The following is a 7,314-nucleotide window of genomic DNA, read 5'->3' as shown; positions in this document are numbered from 1 at the left end:
CACACATATATATATTATTCTAAAGGCAAAAAAGTACTATGTTAGGTATAAATATAGGGATATCTATAAAAGTTTATCTAATACTATCTTTTGAATTATGAAAAAAAAAAAGGTTTTTGAGAGAGAAAAGGACATGTCCTCACACCACTTGTCCTCACTAAGCTAATATTTTGTATCAACATCTTTCACATGCTGTAGGTCACATTTATGAGGACGTAATATTGTGAGGACATTTATTTGTCCTCATAGTGCAATTCTTGTCCTCACAACGTCTGACCATTGGTTGAAATTTGTTCTCACTTTACACGTTTTACTGAACCTCTCTCTCTCTCTCTCTTGCTCTAAATAAATTTTTTTTAGAAAGCAAACACATGATTAAACTTCGTTACCTTCGTATAAGATTTTCTCTGAAATTTTGGTGATATAAAATCTATTTTAGAGTGTATAGGCTAATGGTTAAAAGATTTGGTTATATAATTATGGATTTCAAGTTATCTTGGTGATTCATAAAAGGCTATATCTGTCCATTTCTCTCAAGAGAATAATTAATATCCATCGCATTGTTGTCCATTTCTCGTTTGTTCTGTTCTACAAGGTAAACTACGTTGGCTGGTTTTGGACAGGTGGTGAGTTTTTTTTAAAATCGTTCCCATGAAATAAAATTCACTCGGAATCAATTTCGTTCCCACCATGCACCAAATAACATTCGTTCCCTTTTTAATCACGTAGTTATTGATAATAAATACATCTTGAATTTCTTATGGATTGCAGAATCTTTAAAATACAATCACAAATTTTATTTCGTGGGAACGATTTTTCAAAAATCTCTTTCGCCTGTCCTAAATCTGACATCATAGTAAATAGATTCTCTCTGATTCAGTGCCTTTCCTATTGTGCACAAAGATGGGTTTTGCAGATTGCAGCCACTTAAGAAACATATTCAAATCATCAAGAAATAATAGCCTCTATTATATGATTGAATAATTCCTAGCTCTCTAATTGACTGAGATCCAGTTTACTTTACTTTATTCACTCACACCATATTATGGTACATGAGGTACAATATTTACAAATAGAATATATTATATGCAAGGTACACATGAAAAAAGCAGGGAGTTGTTTTAGATACATAAAATGAATTAAGGAAGGCAGAATTGGTCATATGTTTTAGATATAAAACTACACAATTTGATAAGTACATTAGGGTCTGAAGTTGACATTAACTCTGAAAATTTGAAAAAGTTAGGTTTGTGACAATATTTTCTACACAGATACTTTCTTCTATAACATTAAAAAAAACTTACATTCAAGGATAAAATGGTATTCGTCAGCTATCTGACCCGTATTACAGATATGGCAAGTTCTTTCGTCTTTAGGAGTGCCACACCATCTTCCAGTCTCTACTGGGAGTTGGTGATTTGAAGTTCTAAATTTAATAAATATTGTTCGAAGTTTTTTAGGTAAAGTATTTAAGTATTTTTCAAACCCAAATCACACCCGTAGCCAGGGGGGGTTCGTGGGGTTCGTACGAACCCCAACCCCCCCCCCTCTTGAAAACTACTAAGCACTATTAAAGTCGGCATTTTGTTTGAATTGTGACTATTAAAGTCGGGATTTTTTATGAAAATCATGAAAATTCATAGTAAAAAAGGCATGATTCCAAAATTCAAATTAAGTGCCAGGAAATTGCTAGATTGCAGGATTTTGCACCAAATACCCCAGACCCCCTGCCGTAGTGGCACCTCGCGGTGCGAGGTGATAGACTCGCGTTGCGAGTCTATGTAACCCCTCCCCCTTGAAAAATCCTGCCTACGGGCCTGCAAATTCACTTTTGAAAATGCCATACGTTTCACCCTTAGATGACTCCCGTATATCACTTTGCCATTTCTGTATATACTGATCTTTAAGACGTTGTTCAACAGTAATTTTTAACCAGTTTGTATTAAAAACTGCTTGTTCATTCCATATATTGGAGTGTCAACAAAGATCAAAAATATTTTTAATACAAGATAACCAAGAATTCTTATAACTTTCTTTACAGAATAGATCATGTACATACTTATACAAACTACACACAATCTTACTATCTGGATTTAAAAATAACCTTCCCCAATAAGAAATCATTGGGTACCTGTAAAGTGCGAAACGAAATCGAAACGAAATCTACCGAAACGAAACGAAACCCACCGAAATGAAACGAAATCTACCGAAACGAAACCCACCGAAACGAAACGAAACCTACCGAAACGAAACGAAACCCACCGAAATGAAACGAAACCTACCGAAACGAAACAGATTGTATGATCGAACTCTTTTAATTATAATAATTGAAAATGGTATCTTAGGCCCCTGTTAAAGTTTACACATATAAATAAAATTCGCCTCTCCTTTGATGTAGGCTTTCGGCTTGACTGATACAAAGTTTTAAGGGGGGGGGGGTAAGCACAAAGTACATAAATACCATGTGCAATTAGCTTCGGATCCATAAATTTCAGAACGGATGATTACAGTCTCACAGGTCAGAGGTCTGGGGAAACACACTAAACGAGGGATGGGGTCGTCGGCGTTGAATCCGATTTTGGGCATAAATACATGTTTCAGTATTTTTTGCTCTAAAGACAAATATATGTATACATGTGGATATTGTGTATTTATATACTATATCAAACGGTGGATTCTGAATATGTCCTCCCGTTCTCTTTGTGATTTCTGCTTAAAATCCCCTTGTTCATAAGCCTTTTCAGTTTACAAAATGCCGACCTCCTCCTAATATTATTGCATTAAAAAAAAATCCGTTTTCCGTCCCGTTTTCAATTCCCCGTCTTAGCAACATCCCAAATGTATAGAGTTTTTCCATTATTGAAAGTACTCGCACCTCAGCAGTTAGAGATAAAATAAGAGGTTAAGAGCTCTTCCTGCTTTCAATTTTCTCAGACACCAGCTTCTTCAAACAATGTATCTATGCCCAAAGGCGGATCCAACGTCGGCGACCCCACCCCTCGTATAGTGTGTTTCCCCAGATCCCTGAGACTGTAACCCTCGGTTCTGAAATGTATGAATCCGAAACTAATTGTACATGGCATTTAATCAACTACGGATATGTACTTTGTGCTTACTCCCCCCTTTCCAACTTTTAAAACTTTGTAAGTCAAGTCGAAAGCCTACATCAAAGGGGAGGCGAATTTTATTTATATGTGGTAACTTTCACAGGGGCCTAAGATACCATTTTTAATTATTATAATTAAAAGAGTTCGGTTATACAATCTGTTTCGTTTCGTTTCGGTAGGTTTCGTTTCGTTTCGGTGGGTTTCGTTTCGGTAGATTTCGTTTCGTTTCGTTTCGCACTTTACAGGTACCCAGAAATCATTCTTGTATACACTGTTGCATATAAAGGAAAGCGGCCAGTTTCTCCATAGACCATATAATTTGGAGTACTACTTTTTAAGTTGAAAATATATTTTAAGTGCATTCGCTCAATAATGTCAAGATTTTCGAACCCCCAAATCCCACAACCATACAAAAGTACAGGTGCAACAACTTTATCGAACAAATCAAGTTGACATTCCAGGCTGGTAATAAGTTTCGATTTGGTAAATAAGCCATAAGTGCTCATATATGTACAATGTACCAAATTAATCTCGTAGCTTTTTTTTCCAAAAATATGGAAAGGTTTGAATTTATGATTAAATCATTTTTCACTTCCATGACGACCCCCCTCCTCCCCAACAAAAAATAGATTGTAAAAGCTTAAATTTATGAGAGTTTTAAAAAGACTTTTGTTATTTTATTATGGATTTCAGAAAGTGGATGAGAAAAAGAAAATATCATAAAGGGAAAGGCTTGAATTCTATAGATATATTAACTCCAAAAATGCCGAGAACTAAGGCTAGCAATCAATCAGACTGAATATAAACAAACATCAGAGGTGGTGAGAAAGTATAGAGCAAAACGGGTTAAAATGTGAGAAAAAGAAACACAAAAAATATAGAAATTCATTAAAACATACAATTAGCCATGCAATATATATCCTAGAAAAAACCAAAACTGATTTTTTTTACTGTGTTCAAATTTCTCAGAGGTCATTCAGAAGAATTACAAGCCTTATTTCATGGGATGGTTACCTGTAAAATGCGAATCGAAATCGAAATGAAACAAAATCTACCGAAGCGAAACGAAACCTACCGAAAAGGTTACCCTTATTTCATACGACATGCCTGCTGTTGTAGGCACGGTGAAATAAATACAGTACGTATACTTTGGAGTATTTCTAAGAATTCATAATTTTCATGAATGTACACTATACAGTACACGTACAAAGATTTATTTTGAATTTTTAAACATTAAATCATGCATGTGCTTTAGTTATGATAGTATAGCTTGGAGATAATGAATTTGTTTAAAATGTGACGTTGCTTTCGTGATTATATTTTGCCACAATTTATGACGTTATAAGCGTAACGTAAAGTGACACCAGTACCGTGCGCTTAGTGATTGTCTAATTTTTCGTATAACCCCATACATGGCTTTGGAAAAAAACATATTTTTTGTCTTATCAACGTTGACATGTAATTTCCACTGAATACAATATGAATGAAACTCATTAAGAGCATGTTGTAATCCCACTGCAGATTCTGATATAATCAATGTATCATCGGCATAGAATAAAATAAAAAGTTTTAAATAAAGTAGACATTGGTTTTCGTCAGTGTTTGGTATACTTGAATTAATAGAGAGTCCAAGCACGTTTTTACTAGAAAGAAATTCTTCTAAGTCATTGATATAGAGCGAGAACAAAAGAGGAGATAAATTTTCCAACAATGTAGAAATCATACTACGTTATGTTTACCTGCACGTGACCTTTCAGGTGAACATAAGGAATTATTTTTTCCACATAGGACCAAAAATAGGTCGTTGAAACTTACAATTAAAGCAAAGAACAATCTTGAACGTTTTTTAATCATATAATAAAACAATTATTGCCACCTTCGAAGTACCTTCGGGCTCGGTGAATATTGTACTCCTCGGGTGTCTAAATCATCGCATTGACCTCAAAAACAGCAATAATTGTATATTGTCCAGTTCTGTGGATTTCTGTGGAATTTTAATATTGACGAGTCAAAAATGTTGGTTGAATATTCTCAAGTCACCGCAACCGTTGAGACCCCGTGTCTGCAACGAATACCGAAATTAAACACCCTTCTTCACGCAATCCGTGACGTTGGACCCAAATAGTAACTGTCTTCATACGAAAGTTCAAACCATTTATTTTTTGCGGGGGAAAAACCACAACCTAACCTGTAGGGTCATTGACACTCATTGTCAAGGTAATAAGAAGCTGACAACAGTGTATAGTAGTAGTAAGTAGTAGTAGTAATTTTATTTATTATAGTGGTATGTGTACATATATTCATACATCCAATTTTATCACAATATACAAATCAATAAACCTATATGCCACTTTAAACGTTGATATAATAATATATAATGCAAATAATTGCACATATATGTATGTAGTTTTCCTTTTGATAAGGAGGTACGAGTGTATCAGATAGTCATTAGCAGAACCTTCGTCATCCCCACAAGTCAAGTGTTTGTGAATACGTTCACAAGTTGTGTGGAGGGTACGTAAAGCCTTGATTTGTGACGATGGACCTTCTTGTGCGATAAATATTAACTAGACTACATGCAGACATTTTCATTTATTGGGTTTTTTCTGTTATATTTTGTAAATGAGCTAAAATTTGATAATCACGCCCTGCTGTTCAAGAGTACGATTGCCTTTTCTTGAGATAAATTAACAAATCTTAACTAGGGAAAGTAGAAGCATTATTTATGGAGTGATGACGTAGTTTTCATATATAGGCCAATGAATTTTCATTAATTTTTCTATGGTTCATTTCATTAAGACGAATATTTTACACTTCTCTATGTGCTTTTATATTTTGTCCTAAGGGAAATTCCCTTTAGTATTGAATAGATTGATTGTTGAATTAAAAAGATATTCAACAAATCCTTTGATCCGCTCACATATGAGGCAGAATTTATTCAAAAACTTGTACATGAAAAGAACAAATCACCACAACATTTAGATATATCGACGACGTTTTATCTACATGTATTAACAACGTCCATCATCATTCATTTGTTGATTCGGTATAAATATCCTAGTGAACTCGAAATAAAAGACACCACAGCGTCTTCCATATCTGCTACATATTTCTATACATTACGGGCAAAATGACAAATCAACTTTATGACAAACGGGACGACTTCAGCTTCTCCGTCGTCAACTTCCCAGATTTATGCAGCATCATGCCATTATCACCAGCATACGGTGTTTATGTATCTCGACTGATTCGATAAATGAGAGCGTGTTGTGCATATGATCAATTTTAAATCGAGGCAAGGTACTGGCAAATAAGTTGATATTACATGGATTTCAACTCTTGTTTAAAGTCAGCATTTCGCAAATTTGATGGTCGTTATTAATTTACCATTACAACCTGTCATTGTGTCAAATGCTGACAATTTTCATACCAATATTGAAGCCGTTCTTTGCACACCGATGACTCCATTTACCCGATCGAGGTATCAAGTTCACAGTGGGTGTGACCGGTTAAAAGAGGATGCTTACTCCTTCTGGGCTCTCAACAGTCTCGTTTGAAGTAAGTTTTTCGAACAATCTAAGTTCGTTATAACGACCTTACTTGTACATACAACCTGTCGTTTGGTAGAATGCTGTCTGACGTGCTCCATATAAACTGATAGGCCGTTCTTTACATATTGATTTTGACTACGGATTACTCCGTTTACCTTATCAAGATAGGGGCTCAGGGCTGGTGCGACCAGCCAACGGGGGATGCTTACTCCTCATGGGGACCAATCTAATTAAAATTAGATCATATGATCTACTTTCGCTTCACTAGGTAGCGGTGGTAGATGAGCGGATCATAGGATCTTGCTTTAATTAGATTGCACGGGGATCTAAGTCCATCTCTAGTGTGTCCAGGGGGTGTGTGTTTTCCCTACTCTTAATTTTGTATTCTTTATGGGAATTATGAGATTGATCACTGTTCGTTGTCTTCACTTTTGATAGCTCAATTTGTGTGTATTACCTATTAATCAAATAATTCACGCCCCCATACATATTTATATGAAAAAATCGGTTTGAATTTGATAATTTCATGCTGCCCTACGAGGACCAAACCATTATAGAGCCAAAGCTGTGCTGCACTTGAACAAAAATCCCAATGTATATAAATATTCTACTCTTTTCCATGAAAGTTGTTTGCTTTCCAGTCACGGGTTTATGAT

Source organism: Ostrea edulis, chromosome 2 (genome assembly GCF_947568905.1).
Source record: "Ostrea edulis chromosome 2, xbOstEdul1.1, whole genome shotgun sequence".
Classification (NCBI taxonomy): domain Eukaryota; kingdom Metazoa; phylum Mollusca; class Bivalvia; order Ostreida; family Ostreidae; genus Ostrea; species Ostrea edulis.
This window is presented reverse-complemented; position numbering follows the sequence as displayed.